At 35.1% G+C, this 23916-nt stretch overlaps 1 protein-coding gene across 1 annotated transcript in view; it reads left to right on the top strand.

The window, feature by feature from the left end:
* The window catches only part of LOC113074179 (fibrinogen C domain-containing protein 1-like), a 50324-nt gene that overhangs the window by 11712 nt on the left and 14696 nt on the right, over nt 1–23916 (top strand). The gene's annotated exons all lie outside the window — the stretch shown is intronic.

Genomic DNA, 23916 nt, shown 5'->3' with positions numbered 1-23916 from the left:
TAGAAATACTGTAGATCTCCGCAGCCCAAAATCTGGACCATGTGTGTCAGGTACTAGTCCCACCTTTACTTTTACTGTGTCTTTTTTGTTGACATAACATCCTAGAGTTTGTGCATGTGGCTTGGGATTTCTGATGGCTTTTAAAAGGCTGTTTTTGCAGCTGCTGTGACCCGGGGTCATCCTGGTGTGATGCCACCTACAGGAGGCGCAAATGGATTTGACCTCTGCTGAGAGAGCTGGTCATCGACTAAAAGGGATTTTCGAAGCATATACACATCATAGTTGGAAAGCCGGAGATGAGCGGCCAAATTATTGCACTCAGACACACACACACACACAGACTAAAACAAACAGGTTCATACTTTACAACAGCTTTGGCAGCTGTCACGTCACATCATATAAAGTGAGATGGAATCCATTATGGACAATCTAATTAGTTTCTGCACTGTGAACCCTAACCGGCTGTGTCATTTGAAATGCTCACCTCATGACAGAGTTCAAAACGTATGCCATTCAGAGGTTTTTGTGTGCAAATTACCAGCTAATTCTTGAAGGTCCCCATTCTGAAGCAAAGTGGATTTCGTGATGGTGTTCATAAGTGTGTGAAAGCTGCAATTTATTGAACGTCTTTGCATAATACACTGAATTTTAAAAAGATTTCCATTGACAGTGTCCTTCTGTTCCTTCTATTTTGTATTTTTTTTTTAAAGATGTGACTTGAAAACATTTTGCCTGACCCTTACAATACTGCAGCATTTTATGGAAATGTATCTCAGATTCTTTCAGCGAGACATTTCCTCCCAGTAGTATTTCTTGGCACTTTCTAACTATGGCATTCTGGGGAAAAAAATGTCTCTGTGTAACAGAAATAAATGACCATTATTAACCACCACAAGCTGTGACTTCCCATGAGTGATGGCATTTTTAGGGCTCAAGCCCAAAGGGCGAGAGGCCTATTGTTTTCCTTAGGATTATTTTTTATTATTATTATTATTAGGGCTCAAGCCCAAAGGGCGAGAGGCCTATTGTTTTCCTTAGGATTATTTTTTATTATTATTATTATTATTATTTTTTTCCAACGTCTCGGGGGCTTTTGGGGCCCTTAACGTGCTTAAAAAGTCTTGAAAATTGGCACACAGATTGGAACCTGCGGCCATTAGGGCCGGGCAGAGACTGATACACGGGCGTGGCACAGGGGCTCTACAGCGCCCCCTGGAATATGGAGGGCCATATATCATACATTCTTGCTCGTAGACGTATGAAACTCGGTACACATATAAATCTCATCAATCCAAACAACTTTTGTATTGCATATCATAGGCTCCGCCCAACAGGAAGTTGGCTATTTAGGGTTTAGTATTCAAATTTTTTGTCAAAGTTGTGGGGGCTTTGGGGGTCCTTAACATACTCAAAAACTCTTGAAAATTTGCGCACACTTTGGAATCTGTGGCCTTTAGGAGCCTGCAGAGGCTGGGACCCGGGCGTGGCACAGGGGCTCTACGGCGCCCCCTGGAACACAGTCAGAAATGTTGATGTATAGCTCACACATACTTGCACATATTCATATGAAACTCAGTACACATATAGATCTCATCGTGCCGAACAACTTTTGTATTGCATGTCATAGGCTCCACCCAACAGGAAGTCAGCTATTTAGAGTTATGTAAAAAGCGCATGCTCTGGAATTTGAAATACTTGTCATAGGTTTTTTTCTCGATTGCCGCCAAACTTGGTAAACATGATCTCAAGACACTGGGGATGAAAAATTGCCAGGGGATTTTTGATATCTCGAACGGTTTGCTCGTGGCGAGGCGTTGAAATTATGGCGAGAAATGAGAAACAGGAAGTGTCTAATACCGTCCACATACATTTCCTGATTTTAATCAAACTTCATCAGATTATTCGTTGTATGATGTCGATCGCATATATGTGACTATTAGGAGTCAAAGTTATAGCGCCACCAACTGGCAGAAGGAAGTGTGTCATTTTCAAAATGATTTGAATTCAGCATCTTATTATTACTCGATTTGCTTCAAACTTCATCAGAATAATGTTAAAACACAGCTGATATAAATCTGCAAGGGGGATATTGATATCTAAAAAATTGTTGCCGTGGCAACATGTCAAACTGGAATACTTCTCAGGTGATTTTGAGGCAAATAACATACTTAGAATTTCACAAAACTCTGAACACACATCAGTATTTCTGATAGGAACTTAAATTGTGAATGGATTTTGGATAGCTTGAATGGTTTTGCCGTGGTGATTTTTTTAAATGACCTTACAAAGGGAATCATTACTGTATTTTTAAATTGCAGCTTCCAAACACGTCAAAGAATTTTTTCATACAGATGAAAAAGTCATTCTGAGGAAATATGCATAGTTTCACGACTTTACAACACTGTATGGATAACAGAAAATTAAAAAAACTGTCAGACATCTCATCTCACTCTGTCCCTCAGTTTGAGTGTATGTGCTTCAGACTTCCATTGTCTGAGAGAAATAGCGCCCCTACAGGTTCAATTCCCGGACTTTTACTTTCACTTTAAAATCGGTTAAAAATAAAAACAAATACTTAGATTTAATTCACACTGACAAGCTAAACCAACATATCTGATTATTACCGGTTCAGGGCTCATGGATAAATTATTTCTGGCCAGAGATACGTGAGAAATAGGAGAGATGAATCACCGCTGTGATCACGAGCGTCTGGAGTAAAGAGCTCAGAGAAAACGAATTTATTCCTGTTTTAAAGCTTTTAAAAATAAATTATTACAGCGATATCACACAATCAACCAATTAGAACACACCAAGAGCTAAATTAAGATGTTTTTGAACTGTTTGTGTGAAAATGAAATATTTGCAGCTGCCTATCTGAAATCACCGCCTCCGATCAGCGCGTACAGTGTCCAGCTCAAAACAAACGAATTTATTCTTGTTTAAGAACTTTTTTAAATAAAATATTACCACAAATGCACACAATAAACCCATTGTAACACAACAAGAGCTAAATGCAGGTGTTTGTGACCTGTTTAAGTGTGCAAGACTATTTGAAAGCGCGACTGGCAGAATAACATATCTCTTGAGCTGCAGGTTTCTGTCTTTCGTCGTACGAACGAACACATCACGGACAAGATTATTTCAAAATACATAATAGCTTGGCGAATATAAACGAAAACAGCCACGTGAACATAAACTGGATCTACTGGATTTGAATATTAAAGTGACCACATTTACCAATTGTTTCTGTCTTAAATTTTAATCTATATAAAAAAGGAAACTCATTCGACTTGGCTGCTTTTTTAATGTGTGCGTATTTATTTATTTATCTTTTTATACATTTTGTATAATTTCATAGTTTGTGTATTACAATTATAAAAACAAAAATAAAATTAGCCACTCACATAGAAATAGCTTAGGCCTTAACCTTTTTCTGACAGTTTTAGGGATTTTTAAAAACCCTAAAAAAACCTTATTTGTGCTGCAAATAATAATTTCAAACTCATTTGATACTGACCTATGACATCCTGTGACATTATATTTATTTTAATTTACATAATCTCATGGATGTAACAGTAAATCTGTTCAATCTGAGTCATTTAAGGATTTGATAACACTGTAAAATAATGTCTAATTTGTTAACATTAGCAAATTCATTGATAACACTTTATAATAATTGCACTCATTATTAAATAGTCAGTTCATGCTTTATAAAGCCTTGTCCCAATATTAATAGTCAGTAGTAAGCAGTTTATAAATACAGCTATAAATAGCTTGTCCTTGGTTTATAAGCACATTTATTAAAAATGAGAGTAAGTTATCTTCCTATGAAAAATAAAAGATAAAAATAAACAAACAACAACACAGATTGATACAGAACTCAGAAATTTTATTGTGGATTTATGATAAAGCCTGCAAATGAATTCATACTCCTACTCATACTACTCCATACTCCTTTTTCAACATGATGCCAATATACTGAGATGTTAAATTGTGAATGGGTTTAGGATAGCTTAAATGGTGTTGCCATAGAGATTTATTAAAGTAACATAAAAAAATACAATAGTTATTTTACTATATCTTTACAATTTTTCATTCTAAATCTTCATAATTTTTTATATAAGTAGAAGTCCTCATTTGAAGGAAGCACAGTAAGTTTCATAGCTTTATCACTTTCAAGAGCCAGCATAAAATTTAAACTATCATAACTTATAAATCAAGCTTGCAATTCTTAGTACCTATAATGGCCACCAGAGGGAGCTATAGGATTACTTTTAAATAATTATTGGAGAAACGAGTATGATTTAAATAATTTATAGAAATCTTTCAAATAAAATAATATGTATTTTAGGAATTTTACTGATAAAATGACCCTCACTTAATTAGAATAACAAGCTGAAGTATTGTGAACTGTATATTAAGAATAATTCTTAATAGGCTTTATGGACAGATACGTTTTAAGTGACTCTTGAAGGTTCAGCACCACATCCTCTTTTACCACTGTTTAAAGAATTAATCTTACAGAACAGGTGTGAATGAATTTTGGATAGCTTGAATGGTTTTGTCGTGGTGATTTTTTGAAATAATAGTAAAAAAGGAACCAGTAAAAAAAAGTGCAGCTTCTAAACACTTCAAAAAAATGTACACATAGAAGACAAGTCATTCTGAGGAAATATGCATAGTTTCATGACTATACAACATTATATGGATGACAGAAAATTAAAAAACATACATCTGATGTCACTCTGTCCCTCTGTCACTGTGTGTGTGTGTTTGTGTGTGTTTTAAGTGAATTAGGTGTGAAACTATCAGTGAGCATTTAGTCTCCAGCGCCAACATTTTACAGAACTGCCACTTTCCTGGAGTCTCAGAAAGCGAACCGAAAGCGTCGTACCGAACGGTTCAATACGAATACGCGTATCGTTACACCCCTACTTTATATATAGGCTTAATGAACAGATTAGAGTGACTCGTGAAGGACCAGCACCACCTTCTCTTGTCTGATGGTTTGAGGAATATATCTTCCAGAATCTGGGATTAAGATTTAGGAGCTTATTTTTATTCCACCTCCTTTCCTGAAAGTCTGTCTTGCAGAATTGACTAAAAATTAATCTTCACATTAATTCCTAATTCTTTTGCAATTCTTTTGTCAGTTCTTCTTGACCTGTTTTTCTCTTCCAGCTTTCCTGGACTATTGTATAGCACTCATAAATGATTAAATAAAAAATAATGGTAGTTATTAAGATTGATATGGTTTGGAATTGGTAAAATGTGCTTGGAAAAAAATCACAATAAAACAATGTTTTAATGTTTAAGTTTGGAATATTAACTGACATGAATGAATGCTATATAAATATTGTTCATGTTAACATAATGTTTATAAATGAAATCTTATTGTAAAGTGTTACTAAAGTTATATATATATATATATATATATATATATATATATATATATATTGTTCTGTGAATGTGATTTTAAAGTCTAGATGATTCGGATTAACCCTTTAACTGCCATATCAAGTTCAAGTTTTAGTTCAAGTTCAATTTATTTGTATAGCGCATTTACAACAGCCTCCTGGCTGACCAAAGTGCTTTAACATAAGAGCAAGAATATTACACATACATAAAAATAGACCAGACAAAAAATGTAAAACCACCCATTTCAAAATGTAGCATAACACAGTAGTCAGTACACTAAGGAAAATAAAAAAGTTTTTAGCAAAGATTTAAAAATAGACAAGGAAGGGGCCAGTCTGATCTCTAAAGGCAGGGTATTCCAGAGTCGTGGCCCAGCCACTGCAAATGCACGCTCCCCTCTACGCTCCCCTCTATCCTTTAAAACCTCACTGCCAGAGGGATATTGTGAATGCATGTGCCCGCTGGGCACAGTTTACCTGATGCCACCGGGGTGGTGATGGCATTGGTGGCTTGAGCCCGCCATCGCTGCTTGCAGCTATATTTATTATTATTTTCCAACGTCTCGGGGGCTTTTGGGGCCCTTAACGTGCTTAAAAAGTCTTGAAAATTGGCACACAGATTGGAACCTGCGGCCATTAGGGCCGGGCAGAGACTGATACACGGGCGTGGCACAGGGGCTCTACAGCGCCCCCTGGAATATGGAGGGCCATATATCATACATTCTTGCTCGTAGACGTATGAAACTCGGTACACATATAAATCTCATCAATCCAAACAACTTTTGTATTGCATATCATAGGCTCCGCCCAACAGGAAGTTGGCTATTTAGGGTTTAGTATTCAAATTTTTCGTCAAAGTTGTGGGGGCTTTGGGGGTCCTTTACATACTCAAAAACTCTTGAAAATTTGCGCACACTTTGGAATCTGTGGCCTTTAGGAGCCTGCAGAGGCTGGGACCCGGGCGTGGCACAGGGGCTCTACGGCGCCCCCTGGAACACAGTCAGAAATGTTGATGTATAGCTCACACATACTTGCACATATTCATATGAAACTCAGTACACATATAGATCTCATCGTGCCGAACAACTTTCGTATTGCATGTCATAGGCTCCACCCAACAGGAAGTCAGCTATTTAGAGTTATGTAAAAAGCGCATGCTCTGGAATTTGAAATACTTGTCATAGGTTTTTTTCTCGATTGCCGCCAAACTCGGTCAACATGATCTCAAGACACTGGGGATGAAAAATTGCCAGGGGATTTTTGATATCTCGAACGGTTTGCTCGTGGCGAGGCGTTGAAATTATGGCGAGAAATGAGAAACAGGAAGTGTCTAATACCATCCACATACATTTCCTGATTTTAATCAAACTTCATCAGATTATTCGTTGTATGATGTCGATCGCATATATGTGACTATTAGGAGTCAAAGTTATAGCGCCACCAACTGGCAGAAGGAAGTGTGTCATTTTCAAAATGATTTGAATTCAGCATCTTATTATTACTCAATTTGCTTCAAACTTCATCAGAATAATGTTAAAACACAGCTGATATAAATCTGCAAGGGGGATATTGATATCTAAAAAATTGTTGCCGTGGCAACATGTCAAACTGGAATACTTCTCAGGTGATTTTGAGGCATATAACATGCTTAGAATTTCATCAAACTCAGAACACATATCAGTATTAGTGACAGCTAGACACTGGCAAAAGTTCATAAGAGGCCGTGGAATAGGCACTCTATAGCGCCACCTTTTGTCAAAAGTGGGGGGGTTAGTTTTAGCTACAGACACCAAACTCAGTACAAAAATTGTTCTTATCAAGACGGACAACTTTCTAATTCACAGTCATCAGCTACGGCCAACAGGAAGTCGGCTATTTTGATTTGAATGTGGATTATTTTTTACATTTAGCCGTGAATTAATGCATACTGCTCAGAGGAGAGTAACACTATACACACCAAACTTGGTCTACATGTTGAAAAAACATTGAGGAACTTAAATTGTGAATGGGTTTTGGATAGCTTGGATGGTTTTGTCGTGGTGATTTTTTTAAATGACAATAAAGATGGAATTATTAATTTTCCTGCATTTTTAAATTCCAAACACTTCAAAACCTTTTTTCATACAGAAAAAAAAGTTATTCTGAGTAAATATGCATAGTTTCATGACTTTACAACACTGTATGGATAACAGAAAATTAAAAAACTGTCAGACATCTCATCTCACTCTGTCCATCTGTTTGAGTGTGTGTGCTTAGACTTCCATTGTCTGAGAGAAATAGCGCCCCTACAGGTTCAGTTACCGGACTAAAAAAGGGAGGAGACTGTCTTTTGGTTTCGATTTTAAATCGGTTAAAATACAAATAAATACTTGGATTTAATTCACAGTGACAAGCTAAACCAACATATATGATTATTATCAGGTCAGGGCTCATTAATAATTGATGTGTGGTCAGTGATACGTGAGAAACACCAGAGATGAATCACCGCTCTGAGCAGGAGCGTGTGGAATGATGAGCTCAGAAAAAACGAGTTTATTCTTGTTTTATAGCTATTAAAAATAAAGTATTGCAGCGATATCACACAATTCACCAATTAGAGCACACCAAGAGCTAAATTAAGATGTTTTTGAACTGTTTGTATGAAAATGATATATTTGCGGCTGCCTATCTGAAATCACTGCCTCCGATCAGCGCGCACAGTGTCTCAGAGCTCAAAACAAACGAATTTATTCTTGTTTAAGAGCTTTTAAAAATAAATTATTGCCATAAATGCACACAATACATCCATTATAACACAACACGAGCTAAATGCAGGTGTTTGTGACCCGTTTAAGTGTGCAAGACTATTTGAAAGCGCGACTGGCAGAATAACATATCTCTCGAGCTGCAGGATTCTGCCTTTCGTCGTAAGAACGAACACATCACGGACAAGATTATTTCAAAATACATAATAGCTTGGCTAATATAAATGAAAACAGCCACGTGAACATAAACTGTTGAGAATTAAATCTGAAGTGGATCTACTGGATTTTAATATTAAGTGACCGCATATACCAGCTGCTTCTGTCTTCAATTTTAATCTATATAAAAAATTAAACTCATTCATCTTGGCTGCTTTTTTAATGTGTGTACGTATTTATTTATTATTTTGCTCTAACAAGACTTAATCTATATTTAATTAAATCAATTACATTTTATTTTACATTTGATTTGTCCATTTCTGCATCTAAACGCCTAAAAACCTAAAACATGCTCTATTATACTATTGTTAGCAATTTCTTTATCGTCCAAGCTATCTGGTGTACACGCTTTTATTTTCATAATAAACTCGTTTGTTAGATTATACACAGTTATAGTGGTCTATAATAAATATTGACAGGTTTTATTCAAGATGTTTAGAATGATCGCCGTAGGCTAATTTTTTAAAATGTAAATCCAAAAAAAAAAAAAAAAAATTTAATAAATTAAAAACATTGGAAAAGAATAACTTGTACTTTTTTATACATTTTGTATAGTTTCATAGTTTATGCATTATAGTTATAAAAACAAACAAATTTAGCCACTCACATAGAAATCTTAGGCCTTATCCTTTTCTGACAGTTTTAGGGATTTTTAAAAATCCTAAAAAACCTTATTTGTGCTGCAAATAATAATTTCAAACTAATTTGATACTGACCTCTGACATCCTGTGACATGATATTTATTTGAATTTACATAATCTCATGGATGTAACAGTAAATCTGTTCAGCTCACAGATCAAGACTAAGCTCTAATGCAAGCAGAACTTTCACAAATGCTTTTAGGTCAATAAAATCATTACAAAACACTTACAAATCATTTAAGGGATTTGATAACACTGTAAAATAATGTCTAATTTGTTAAGATTAGCAAATGCATTGATAACACTTTATAATAACTGCACTCATTAGTAAATAGTCAGTTCATGCTTCATAAAGCCTTGTCCCAATATTAATAGTCAGTAGTAAGCAGTTTATAAATACAGCTATAAATAGCTTGTTCTTGGTTTATAAGCACATTTATTAAAAAGGAGAGTAAAGGGTCAGTTATCTTCCTATGAAAAAAATAAATAAAAAATAAACAAACAACAACACTGATTGATACAGAACTCATAAATGTTATTGTGGATTTATGATAAACTCAGCCTGTAAATGAATTCATTCTCCTCCAAGAAGACACAAGTAGTTCACACCAAACTGTTTTAACATGAAGCCATATACTGAAGATGTTAAATTGCGAATGGGTTTAGGATACCTTAAATGGTGTGGCCATAGCGATTTATTAAAGTAACATAAAAAAAATACAATAGTAATTTTACTATATCTTTAAAATTTTTAATTCCAACTCTTCATAATTTTTTATATACGTAGAAGTCATCATTTGAAGGAAGCACAGTAAGTTTCATAGCTTTATCATTTTCAAGAGCCAGCATAAATTTAAAACTATCATAACATATAAATCAAGCTTGCAATTCTTAGTACCAATAATGGCCACCAGATGGAGCTATAGGATTACTTTTAAATAATTATTGTAGAAACAAGTATGATTTAAATCATTTATAGAAATCTTTCAAAGAAAAATAATATGAATTTTATGTATTTTACTGATAAAATGACATTCACTTAATTAGAATAACAAGCTGAAGAATTGTGAACTGTATATTAAGAATAATTCTTTATAGGCTTTATGGACAGATACGTTTTGAGTGACTTGAAGGATCAGCACCACATCCTCTTTTACCAGTTTAAAGAATGTATCTTACAGTACAGGTGCGGATGAATTTTGAATGGCTTGAATGGTTTTGTCGTGGTGATTTTTTAAAATATAAGTAAAAAAGTAACCAGTAAATGTCTTTTATTTTTTTAAGAGCAGCTTCTAAACACTTAAAAAAAAATTACACATAGAAGACAAGTCATTCTGAGGAAATATGCATAGTTTCATGACTATACAACACTATATGGATGATAGAAAATTAAAAAACTATCATACATCGGATGTCACTCTGTCCCTCTGTCACTGTGGGTAATGTGTGTGTGTGTGTGTGTGTGTGTTAAGTGAATTAGTTGTGAAACTATCAGGGAGCATTTAGTCTCCAGTGCCAACATTTTACAGAACTGCCACTTTCCTGGAGTCTCAGAATTACAATGTGTCAGGTTCTGAGAAATCAAAGATTCCAAAAAATGATTTAATTAGAATACCATGAAGTATTGTGAAATACTACATATTAAGACTTTATATATAGGCTTTATGAACAGATTAGAGTGACTCGTGAAGGACCAGCACCACCTCCTCTTGTCCGATGGTTTGAGGAATATATTTTCCTGAATCCAGGATTAAGATTTAGGAGCTCATTTTTATTCCACCTCCTTTCCTGAAAGTCTGTCTTGCAGAATTGACTAAAAATTTATCTTCACATTAATTCCTTATTATTTTGCAATTCTTTTTGTCAGTTCTTCTTGACCTGTTTTTTTCTTCTTCTTTTCTGACCTCATGACCCAGTCAGCATTTTTGTACAATGGTCAAATCTTAACTTATCCATTTCTGTATTGCATTTGTGTTTGTTTTTTCTCATGGGTATTTCATAATTTTCGACTTTGAGTTAAAAACGTTTGAGTTAAAACTCTTTTTTAGCGCATTTCATCTGTAAAAGAAAACATGCCTAATGATTCTGCACATGAATATAAGGAGTTTTTCTCTTCCAGCTTTCCTGGAATATTGTATAGCACTCATAAATGATTAAATAAAAAATAATGGTAGTTATTAAGATTGATATGGCTTGGAATTGGTAAAATGTGCTTGGAAAAAAAATCACAATAAAACAATGTTTTAATGTTTAAGTTTGGAATATTAAATGACATGAATGAATGCTATATAAATATTGTTCATGTTAACATAATGTTTATAAATGAAATCTTATTGTAAAGTGTTACTAAATATATATATATATATATATATATATATATATATATATATATATATATATATATATATATATATATATATATATATATATATATATATATATATATATTGTTCTGTGAATGTGATTTTAAAGTCTAGATGATTCGGATTAACCCTTTAACCGCCATACCCTTTAAAACCTCACTGCCAGAGGGATATTGTGAATGCATGTGCCCGCTGGGCACAGTTTACCTGATGCCACCGGGGTGGCGATGGCATTGGTGGCTTGAGCCCGCCATCGCTGCTTGCAGCTATATTTCCATTTGCTTTTTCTTTCTCAATTGCTGAGTTGAAACAATTCAAGGTCCTCCATCACCTGTGTTTGTAGAAATGTTGTGGCCTTTTGGGTTAAATTATGGTATATAAGGCAAGACCATTATTTTTTCTATTTAACAGAGCTTCTGCAACGGAAAAATAAAAGATTTTTCGGGTGGCAGTCACAATTGAATGTGGTAATAGAAAATACAATAAATAGTTAACACAGCAAGTTTAAAGGGATAGTTCACCACCCCCCAAAAAAGAAAACCCACTCATGCAATTGAAGTAATAATATGTCTTTTTTTTGTAGTAGTAGTAGTTAACACGTACCTTTGATGGTACTGCCCCATTTAAATGTAACATTTTTACATATTTTATCTGGCAGTGAATTGTAAAAGTAGTAGAATTAATATCAGAATCAAATCAGAACTATTATTGTGTTTTCCCCAGATGACCAGTGTTATTTTAGTATTATTTATATTCTGATATAGTATTTATTAATATTCTGAATTAGTTGTATTTTTCTCATTTAATTTTTCTATTTAATTATAGTTTTAGTAATTTTGTTGTATGTTTTTGTCATTATTATGGATTCTATATTAATCTATATTCTATATTAATAATTTCTAATTATCTTGATTTTTTTAAATTTCATTTATGAGCTTTCTTTTTCCTTTTTTAAATTATTTTAATAATTAAACTCTTTATTTATACATAATTTGTAAGTAACTATTTAAAATGTCATTTATTTGCCAAGAAAACATAAGAAATTTATTTTCCTTTTTAAGTTTTTCATCTTTTATTTCATTTATTTTCATCTTTATTTCAATTAACAAAAATAAATGTAAATAGGTTTAGTTTTAAGGGAACAGTAATGACTCTGTATATGAAACATTTTCTCTAATTTCCTTTATGTTCAGTAAAATTATGTAAAGTTCCTTTGGAATCTTTTGCATTTTAGACATCCAAACCAGGTTTCTCCTGAAAATTTCTCATTCCTTTGAACTTTTGCTTGAAGGATCTAGAACTTTTTGTGCACAAGGTAACTGAAACAACATATCACTTCCTGCTCAAACATAGCGAAATAGCATTTTGAGATCTGTTTGCTTACTGTTGCAATCACAAAAATAAGAGACAATGTTCGCTTTTACACCTTATGCATTTACTTTCTCTCATATGGCATCGGTTGGTTCGTGAGTGTGAGTGTGTGTGTGTGTGTATGTACAGACTGATCTTTTGTCCCTTGCCGTTTTGATTCAGCATGTCAGAGCCATGCCGGAGCTGACTTCTGTGTGTCAGCCATTAGGGAGCTGAGAGGAAGAGTGTGAATAGTGACTTATGGCTTCGCTGCAGAAGCTGCTCTCTGGATCCCAGAAGAGGCCTGAAAGACAAATCGCTGCCTGCACACATCGCTGCATGTCCTTGGAGTGCACTGACAGGCAAGCCTGCAGAGAGAAGGCCCTGCCACTGCTGCTTGCCACTCTGTCGAGTTACGCATGCACAAGCAGCACACACACAAACGCACCACACGCTGAGGCTAAATCATGTCAACAGTCAGTTGAGTGGACACACACTACAGTTGCAAACACTTTTTGTTGTATATAGCAGTAAATATATGCTTTGCTTTGAAGATATTGTGCACACTCTCAAGAGTATTTTTTTAGTGGGCGCTCATGCTGTTACCAAAGTATCAAATTCGTCTCAGATATTTCTTAAGCCCATGAATACTGTTTTTTTATTCACCAGAATTACGAACGTGCAATTGTGCAATTGTTAAAAAAAAAAAAAAAAAAAAAAACAACAAAAAAAAAAAAAAATATATATATATATATATATTTTTTTTTCATTACTTTTTTTTAATTAACAGTTCATTAAAGAAAAGTTGATATCCAGTAACTTATGTTTTAGACATAACATTGCTATGTCAGCAAAATGCTCCATACACTGCAATGCAGAATTAACAAAATTAAAGCAGGATTACATTTTTTTTTCAAAAATATCTCCAATGTTGCGTTTATTGATTAAAATACAGTAAAACAAAAATATTTTGATTTACTATCACAATTTAAAACAACTGTTGTCTATTTTAATCTCTTTGTAAATGCCATTTATTCCTTTGATGCAAAGCTCAGTTTTCAGTATCACTTTGGTCTTCGTTGTCACACAATCCACTAGAAATCATTCTAATACACTGATTTTCTGCTAATAAAAGACTAGATATATAGAATTAGTAAATAACATAATATATTTAATGTACTGTAAATAGTGTAGCACATATTCTGTGATACTTTTCTGTGAAACCATGTTGAAATCTTTCATTTTTGATTGTGGACACATTGGTAAATCAAAGCCCAGTATGAGACACTCTGGAGCTCTTTTCTGATACTCTTTGAGATTAAAAGATTTTATGAAAGATTTTCCATTTAAAGGTTTGAGATATTAAAGAGAGCCAAGTCAAAGTTATCTAAGGTTCGCAGAAAGGAGGTTTAGTGGTCAGTGGAAGAGGACTATGATTAAAAATTGATGGCAGAGATTTCAGACCCACTTTGGCTGCACATGATGGCAATTTCGTGAAGCAACATGTACCGTTGAAGTGTTGATTTCCTCTTTTCGCACTGGCACCCACTTATTTCCTTTGAGATGGTAAGAGGATGCAGAGCTTAAAGTATGAATGCTTCTCTGCAAATGGTTTCGATAAATACCTCATTGTGCTTTTACCCAGAAAGACCTGAAATCTTTATACAATGAATGTTGTTTTTTGACCCACACATCTCAGTTTGACAACTCTACAGTTGGGGAACTGTTGTTACCTTTCTTATTTAATTAACCGTATGCATGCTACGATAGAATGCACGTTCATTTTGAAGTCATATCCCCTGCCTTGTTTACCTGTCTCACCCTACAAAGGAAGTAGAATCATTTTTCTCATTCACCTCAGGCTACAACTAGCACGTTGCATCGCTTTGACCCACTAGTAACTTATCAGTTTGTCAGCATGTACCGTTATCTACTTCGGAGATGCTTGTGAGATGTTTCAAAGATACACAGAGGGCCCTTCTCAGGATGTCATCACCTATTGGCTCAGAAAAACAGTTTTACACTTTAGCACGATGCCGTTTTAATAGCCTCGGTGGAGCTGGAGGGAGGGGGAGGAGCTTTCTGCTTTTGACAGCCCCAGGCACATCCCCCCCATACACACAATAAACTATTTATCATTTCAAACTGGTTAATGAAGCCACAAATTCTGAGCCAGCACAAATTGTGCTGGTATGTGTGAATGCATGCATGTGTGTGTGTGTGTGTGTGTGTTTTGATTTGTGTGGCTGTGGCAGTGCGGATCTCGTAGTGAGTCAGTGCTCAGGTTCCCGCGTCTTACTGCCGTGCCACATTAGTGATAAATGAACTGGAGAAGAAGCGCTAGAGTTGTGTGTCCATTTTGCAGATTAAGAGTAATCCTCCACATCTGGTCTGCCCAAAGCGCTAAGACTTGCTTGTTGGGATTTCTGCTTTCACATTGTATAACAAGATATTTTTTAGGCCTTGGGTTGCTGTGTAATTCGGGGCGAATGGCGTAGTGATCCCTTAATGCGTGTTGACGGGAGTTGCTTTCAGGCGTTTGGCCTTACAAGTGTCTAATTTGTAAAACAACTGGAGCTTGACCACATTTAATACTCACTTGTTTCTGAAGGGGTCTGAAAGTGCTCTAGGGGTCTTCGGTTGAAACCTTGAACATAGGTGCAATATCAATGTTAAATATGTTATTTATCCAATGTATGCAAGTTTTTATGACAGATAAAATTGCCAACATCTGAAATGTACAGTAAATAATACCTAACTTTAATTTAAGCTTTTGGCTAAAATGATCAAAATAATTAATCATGGAAATAGATTTTTAACAGCGATTTGAGATATAGGCATCCAAAACTTTAATAAATTGATTCTGATATGTATTGTATTATCTTTAAAATAAATATTGTATTAATACTGAATGATTTTGATATCTATTAGCAATACAAAAATAATATTTTTAATGATTATTTCAGTACTTATGAGATTTATTTTGCTGGCAAATAAGGAATCAATTCAGATTTATACAAAACAAATATAACGAATCATAAATACATTCAATTCAATTCAATTCAAGTTTATTTGTATAGCGCTTTTTACAAAACAAATCGTTACAAAGCAACTTTACAGAAAATTATGTTTCTACAATATTTAGTAGTAGCTAGTAGTTTGTGCACATTTGAGAGGATTTTAGAAAAACTAAAAAATAATAATAATACAAGACGTAGTCAGCTAGACGATGAACTATCAATATTATTAATTAAGTTATTATATGATTAAGTCACACATTTAGGAATAATTTCTAGTTCTGTTTGTTGATTCAGGGTCAGCATCATCTGAGGTCCTCTGAGGGTCAGCATCATCTCTTCTCAGGTGTTCTGGATCCAGACTGGAGCTTGTGTAAATCCTAGTTACCACGGGATGTGAATCCCGTGGCAAAACATAGAAACAAAATACAGACATCATTAGCATAGCTGCTGATCCAACAAAGTAAAATTTATTTAACCCAAGCTAATGAATAAAAATGCACCTTTGATCAGATGCAACTACACTCACAATTAAAAAGATACATTATTCGAATGCTTGGCGAAAGAGATGTGTTTTTAATCTAGATTTAAACAAAGAGAGTGTGTCTGAACCCCGAACATTATCAGGAAGGCTATTCCAGAGTTTGGGAGCCAAATGTGAGAAGGCTCTACCTCCTTTAGTGGACTTTGCTATCCTAGGAACTACCAAAAGTCCAGCGTTTTGTGACCTTAGGGTGCGTGATGGGTTGTAACGTGGTAGAAGGCTAGTTAGGTACGCTGGAGCTAAACCATTTAGGGCCTTATAGGTAAGTAATGATAATTTGTAACTGATGCGGAACTTAATAGGTAGCCAGTGCAGAGACTGTAAAATTGGGGTAATATGATCATATTTTCTTGACCTCGTAAGGACTCTAGCTGCTGCATTTTGGACGACCTGTAGCTTGTTTATTGAAGAAGCAGGACAACCACCTAGAAGTGCATTACAATAGTCCAGTCTAGAGGTCATGAATGCATGAACTAGCTTTTCTGCATCAGAAGCAGATAACATGTTTCGTAGCTTGGCAATGTTTCTAAGATGGAAGAATGCAATTTTTGTAACATTGGAAATATGATTTTCAAAAGACAAATTGCTGTCTAATATAACACCCAGATTTCTGACTGTAGAGGAAGTAACAGTACATCCGTCTAGTTGCAGATTGTAATCTACAAGATTCTGTGTAGTGTTTTTTGGTCCAATAATTAATATCTCCGTCTTATCCGAATTTAATTGGAGAAAATTCTTTGTCATCCAATCTTTTACATTTTTAACACACTCTGTTAGCTTAGATAATTGGGAAGTTTCATCTGGTCTCGTTGAGATATATAGCTGAGTATCATCAGCATAACAGTGGAAGCTAATTCCGTATTTTCTAATAATATTACCAAGGGGCAACATGTATATTGAAAATAGAAGGGGACCTAGGACGGATCCTTGTGGCACTCCATATTTTACTGATGATAAATGAGATGACTCCCCATTTAAGTAAACAAAATGGTAGCGATCGGACAGGTAGGATCTAAACCATCTTAGAGCCTGCCCTTGAATACCTGTATAGTTTTGTAATCGATCTATGAGTATGTCAGGATCTATGGTGTCGAACGCAGCACTAAGATCAAGTAAGACTAGAAATGAGATGCAGCCTTGGTCTGACGCAAGGAGCAGGTCATTTGTAATTTTAACAAGTGCAGTTTCTGTGCTATGGTGGGGCCTAAAACCTGACTGAAATTCTTCATACAGATCATTTTTATGCAGGAAGGTGCTCAATTGAGCAGACACAACTTTTTCTAAAATTTCAGACATAAATGGAAGATTTGAAATAGGCCTATAATTTGCCAGTACACTAGGATCTAGTTTTGGTTTCTTAATAAGAGGCTTGATAACCGCCAGCTTGAATGGTTTTGGGACGTGTCCTAAAGATAACGACGAGTTAATGATATTGAGAAGCGGTTCTTCGGCTACAGGTAACAGCTCTTTCAGTAATTTAGTGGGTACAGGATCTAATAAACATGTTGTTGGTTTAGATACAGTGATAAGTTTATTTAGCTCCTCCTGTCCTATGGTTGTAAAGCACTGCAGTTTATGTTTGGGTGCGATGGATGAAACTGAAGTGTTAGATGCTGTAGAATCTACATTCACTATTGTATTTCTAATGTTATCTATTTTATCAGTGAAGAAATTCATAAAGTCATTACTATTTAACGTTGGTGGAATATTTGAATCAGGTGGCGTCTGGTAATTTGTTAACTTAGCCACTGTGCTAAATAAAAACCTTGGATTGTTTTGGTTATTTTCAATGAGTTTGTGTATATGCTCTGCCCTAGCAATTTTTAGAGCCTGTCTATAGCTGGACATACTGTTTTTCCATGCAATTCTAAAAACTTCTAAGTTAGTTTTTCTCCATTTGCGTTCAAGACTACGAGTTACTTTCTTGAGAGAGTGAGTTATTTGCGAATCTGTCTTTGGTGGCTGGAACAATAGTTCTGCCCAGACGGTATCGCTGCGACATATAGTTAATATCAGTTATACGCAGCATGCACGATACGAGGAAATGGTCTGTAATATCATCACTTTGAGGTACAATATCTATAGCAGTAAGATCGATGCCATGCGATATAATTAAATCTAGTGTATGATTAAAACGATGAGTGGGCCCGGTGACATTTTGCTTGACTCCAAAGGAGTTTATTAGGTCAGTAAACGCAAGTCCTAATGTATCATTTGTATTATCAACGTGAATATTAAAATCTCCCATGATTAGCGCCTTATCAACTGTAACTAGAAGGTCTGAGAGGAAATCTGCAAATTCTTTTAGGAATTCTGTATACGGCCCTGGTGGTCTATACACAGTAGCCAGAGCAAGAGATACATTAGATTTCTTTTGCATGTCTGACAGAGTAACATTTAGCATTAGTATTTCAAAAGAGTTAAACCTGTATCCTGTTTTCTGGGTAACATTGAGAATATCACTATATATTGTTGCAACACCCCCGCCACGACCAGTCTGACGGGGCTCATGTTTATAACAGTAGTTTGGTGGAGTAGACTCATTTAGACCAAAATAATCATTTGGTTTTAGCCAGGTTTCAGTCAAGCAGAGTAAATCAAAACTATTATCTGTGATCATTTCATTTACAATAACTGCTTTCATTACATATTATGTGTAAACACCTTTTGCCAGAATTGAAAAAATTTATACAATTATGGAGGTACAAATGCATATGAATAAATGTAGTTAAACTATTTAAAAAAGAAAGAAATAAAATATAAATTTAGCCAGATAAATTTGGTAGCATCATTCATTATTTTCTTTTATAAAATCAGTCAGTAAGATAAGCCATAATTAAATCATAACCTAGCAGTTCTTAATTAATTTAGAATCATAAATGATGAAAATAGCCTAAAAAGTATAATTCAGCGAGTGAGTCTGAGAGAACTGGACTGATTTTGAAAGGTTTTTGATTCACTAAAAATAACTGGTTAATAAGAGTCAAAAGAATACATGCCTTTTCCAGAACCAAAATTAATAGAAATAATTCTGCTCTTTTTTTTTCATTTTTTTTTTCAAATAAAAGAACTAGTTCTGAATAAGACCTCTTTCTCAGTTCCCAACCCTAATGAATATGAATAGCCTATACTCTGAATGTATACTGTTAGTAGGTCAAGTTGCATACACATTAGCAGATGCTTTTTCATCTGTCTGGGATTGGTTTTCTGCTGAAGCATTGAGAACATTAAAAGGTCATTCGTCAAGACCCGCACAGTATTTAATAAATACCCAGCACTCTTAAATCAGGAAGATCTGTATCTCGGGAAAAAAGTAAACAACCACATATGTCCGACTGCCAGCCGGTTTATTTCACCCTCCCAATGTATGTGCACAGCTGGAAGAGGATCTTTCTAACTTAAGCTCTTAAAAGAAGATTAGGTCGGTCCTAGATTAGAGTCTTGAGGCACCCCGATATTTCAGCAAGAGCTGTAGATTTGTATTTCAAGATAAAGGGACCTCTGAGCTAAAGCACAGTGTTCCTTAAAGTTAAACTGAGTAGAAAGTGGACTGACCACTGGTACAAATGCCAAGGTAAAATACAGTTCAGAATTTGCCAACTTTTGAATGCTAGGAAGCACAGTGCAGTTGAATTTACTATTGATTTGAATTTGAGCTATAGATAAAAATACCAATGAGTAAATTATATATTGGTTACAATGTTGAGATCAGAAATTACAGCCCAAGGAATCAAGAATAACTCTGCTAAGCCCATGAAATATCTCTGCTATTCATATGCTACATCTTCTCACACAGAATAGATTTATATTTCTATGAATGTTTTCAAAAGCTTAGTATTGTTTAATTTTCACTAATACATGGCTAGTTTTAAGGTCATCTTTGCAGCAACATTATTGTATTCGCATATTAGAACCTATGGCACCTAAAAAGTGATTCTAAAAGCTTTGCCCTTACAGTGAAGCTATGCTGAACAGACTGTGAATAACTATTGAAAATGCCTGGATGTTCATTGTATTGAGAACCCTTTAGAATACGTGCATTCATTGAAAACCAATATAAACCTGAAGCAGTTCAGAGTATAAGATTAGAAGGACACACAAACAAAATGAGGTTCAGGGTTGTTTTTTTAGTATTGATTGAATTGTGGTTAAACCATATTTGTCTCAAAGGTAGGATGCTTACCCTTCCAAAAAGAGAGTCCTATTTTTCAAGAATAGAGAAGACCGTTCAAAAGTTTTCCCTGGTATCTCACCTTATATAACCTACAATTAAACTAATTGTGAGTGAAATTTTTATTGCTTGGAGGTTGCTTTTTCAAAGCTCTGGAGACTTAATGGAGGTATTCAATTATATTTAAACTTTTTCTCAGATGTTTCTCTTGTATTTCTTTAGATGAACAAACAAACAAACACAAAAATAGAATAACCCTAAGGTGGTCAAGTGGTTGATTTGATTTGATTGACAAGCTGATGTGATTTCTAATAGATGCCCCTCTCCTAAGGATCCTTGAAGGATCTTCCTTGATGTATTCTGAAACTTTATAGGATATCAAGGCTGTCCGCCATTCAGAATTAAATTGAGAAAGCCTGAATTCGAAATTAGTCTGAGTTGAGGTTGCAAACAGTTTTTTATATTTCTCCATACTTAATAATTCTATATACCGTTTCTCTTTTGCCCACTGAAATTCTCAATCAACTTCCTGTCAAGTGTGGTCAGTTAAATGAAAATTTACACTCATTAATTGAAAAAGAAGCCAGTTCTTCATTTCTGGATTTTGCACAACTCTGAATTAGAGCATATATGAATGAAAAGGGGGATTTTCCCTCTTGAATCTTATTGTTGTCTCTTACTGATCTTACTATAGTTTTAGTTTCTTATAGCCAGGTGATGCTTTCTTTCTTTTGCATCTTCAATGTCGGAGGCCAATGTCAAGAGAAGAGCCTACATCTCCCCGAATAAGAAATCGTGTGCTATTTTCAGTGTGTCAATGCACTTGACCTCCCTCTTGGTTCCTGCAGCTGGTATCAGTTTCGATCCGCTGTGGGTCTTACAGGTCTAAGGAGGGCGTTGAAAAGAATGTGGCACTGTTTTTGTTCGCCGATTCTTCTGTTTCACCTCTCCTCATACAAAAGCCTTGTCTCAGAGCAACAGAGAAAAGCCCTTATCAAATATTGTCTGTGCTCAGCTAAGCATGGCCCTCTAATCTCAACCTGTGTCTGTTCAGGGGGCATCTAACTACCCGCTGCCCACTAGAGTGTGAGAGGGAAGTAAAGGTGCGTAGACATCCCAGAAGACGGTCACGGTCAGGGCCCACCATCTAGTTAAGATGCAGGTCATGGTATGGCGACCGAATGTTTTTCTCCTAAACACCAGTAGAGAGGTTCTATCACAATGAAGAAGAGCAAGATTGATGGTGTGCTTGTACATAGAATAGACGCACTTATACTGCCTCATTTTGTCAGCAAGGATTTTCTTGCAGGGCTTCTCCAGTCTTTTTGGTTGCTGCCCGGCTGTATGCATTTCGATCACAGTGGAGGGGTCAGATATAAGCCCGGCTAAATCCTGTAGACAGCAGGTATTGTTGCTTTATTGTAACAAATTGATCTGAGACCACTCTCAACTGCTGCTGCATGATGAAGTAGGCTGGCGTCTTTTGTGCACATTAATTATCTTTAAAATAAATATGACAGTGTGTGCACTCGGTGTGGGAATAGAGCCCTCTTCACCAGGCTGCACTTGTTCTTATGTTCATAGGTGTCTTGTAAAGATACACTTTATCACAAGTATGGAAATACAATATTCTCTGCAAAGTAATATATCCATTACTCGGGACAGACACGGTCATTGTAAATTTAGATGTGTTTCACTGGAAATTTAGCTTGAGAGCAGGGGCTGTTATTCACTGCAGTGACTTTTAAATCAACATCTCAGAGGGTATGTGTCTTGTTATTGCGTTTGTGGGTGTGTGTGTCTGTGTATATGAGAGTGTACAGCACTTGATTTAACTTCACATGGAAATGTAGGACCACCTCATTTACTTTTACATATCTGGCTGACGCTTTTATCCAAAGATGCTTTTGGATTTCTGTGACATTTGGTTGCATTTGGTGTAAAAAATACACTTTTTAAACCTGTTTTAAATTATTTGTAAAACTTGTCAAGTAGGTTAAATTATTGACTTGGCTAACATTTCAAAAATAGATTTCTAACATAGTTTTTATTTTATTTTATGGATTTGAATATCATTGTTGTTTTGCCATAAATGCCACTTTTTTCTTGTTTTTCTGAATAATTGTAATAATTGTAATTTAGTTTTTATTGCAAATTATCTTTTATCACAATTTTTCTTTTCTCTAAAAACGAGTAAAAAATTTGATGGGAAAAAAAGTACATTTTATTTTTTTATTTTTTGCAAATAAAAACGAAACAAAATATTTTTTAAAGTATGTATTCATTAATTAATAATGTAAATATGAATATAAAATAATGTAATATTTAATTTTATATATATATATATATATATATATATATATATATATATATATATGATCTTTACATTTATAACCTTTGCAAATAGAAATCTGAACAGTTCACGCGATCAGAAATATTCCTTAATGCTGGTCCCTGTAAATATCTTATTGCAGCTGTGCGCCGCTTCAGCCTGAGTGTTTGTGATTTAATTTAAATCATAAATGCCGCTATGGCATATGGGCATTGAGTCACTCTAGCATATATGTAAAAATGTGACAAATAAATATACAAAATGTACTCAAAGCTCATGCGAAGGACCGACACCCGCTGTCAAGTGGAATATTGAAGTGGCACTTGTATAACAGCAGGGCGAGCAATGTAGGCTCCCCCTGAATAAAAAGACATGGCAAAATGATAAGCAAGCGCTCTCCAGTGCCTGCATGGCATTCCCTAGTTTCCCATCAAATGTTCTTCACTTCAATTTTTGTTATATCTGTGTTTGTTGCCGAATGCACACACACACACACACACACACACACACGTCCACAAGCTGGCACACACTCCCGTAGATGAAAGAGTTGTCAACTCTGGGCACTTAACCAAACCGTAATATCGAGCTTTAAGGCTTATGTCTGTAGTTTCTAGTCTCTTGCCCTGTGGGATTTGCCTTGCTAGATCCTCAAAGGAAACACTGCTCATCTTGTCGTTTATATTCCAGCCCACCGCTCGGGCCCTGGCCAGTCACAGAAATCAGTGTAAAGTGTTCACAGATTATCTATTGCCACTCCTCCTAATGTAGGTTTTAGCTTTATACTACATTTATAATGCACAATAAGAGGAATGCTTGGAAATAAACAATATATTAATTTGCATAGCTGTTTTATAATGTATATTCAGTGATTTATATGTGTACATTTGTTTAAAACGTTATATATATATTTCCATCCCTGGGATCGTAATGCATCATGTTTCCTTCTTGAGCATCAGTGAAGTTTTGTCCTTTTGTAATAATAGTTGATGCTGTCCTTATTGTGAGAATATAGATCTTAAAATCATGTAGCTACTGTTGGAAAGGGTTCAATATGCAGAAATGCACAGCAGCTATTCAAAATACATTTAGAGGAAACTAAATATTGCGCTCAAAATGAAAAC

The sequence above is a fragment of the Carassius auratus genome, unplaced genomic scaffold (genome assembly GCF_003368295.1).
Source record: "Carassius auratus strain Wakin unplaced genomic scaffold, ASM336829v1 scaf_tig00013781, whole genome shotgun sequence".
In the NCBI taxonomy this organism is placed as follows: Eukaryota; Metazoa; Chordata; class Actinopteri; order Cypriniformes; family Cyprinidae; genus Carassius; species Carassius auratus.
This window is presented reverse-complemented; position numbering and strand designations above follow the sequence as displayed.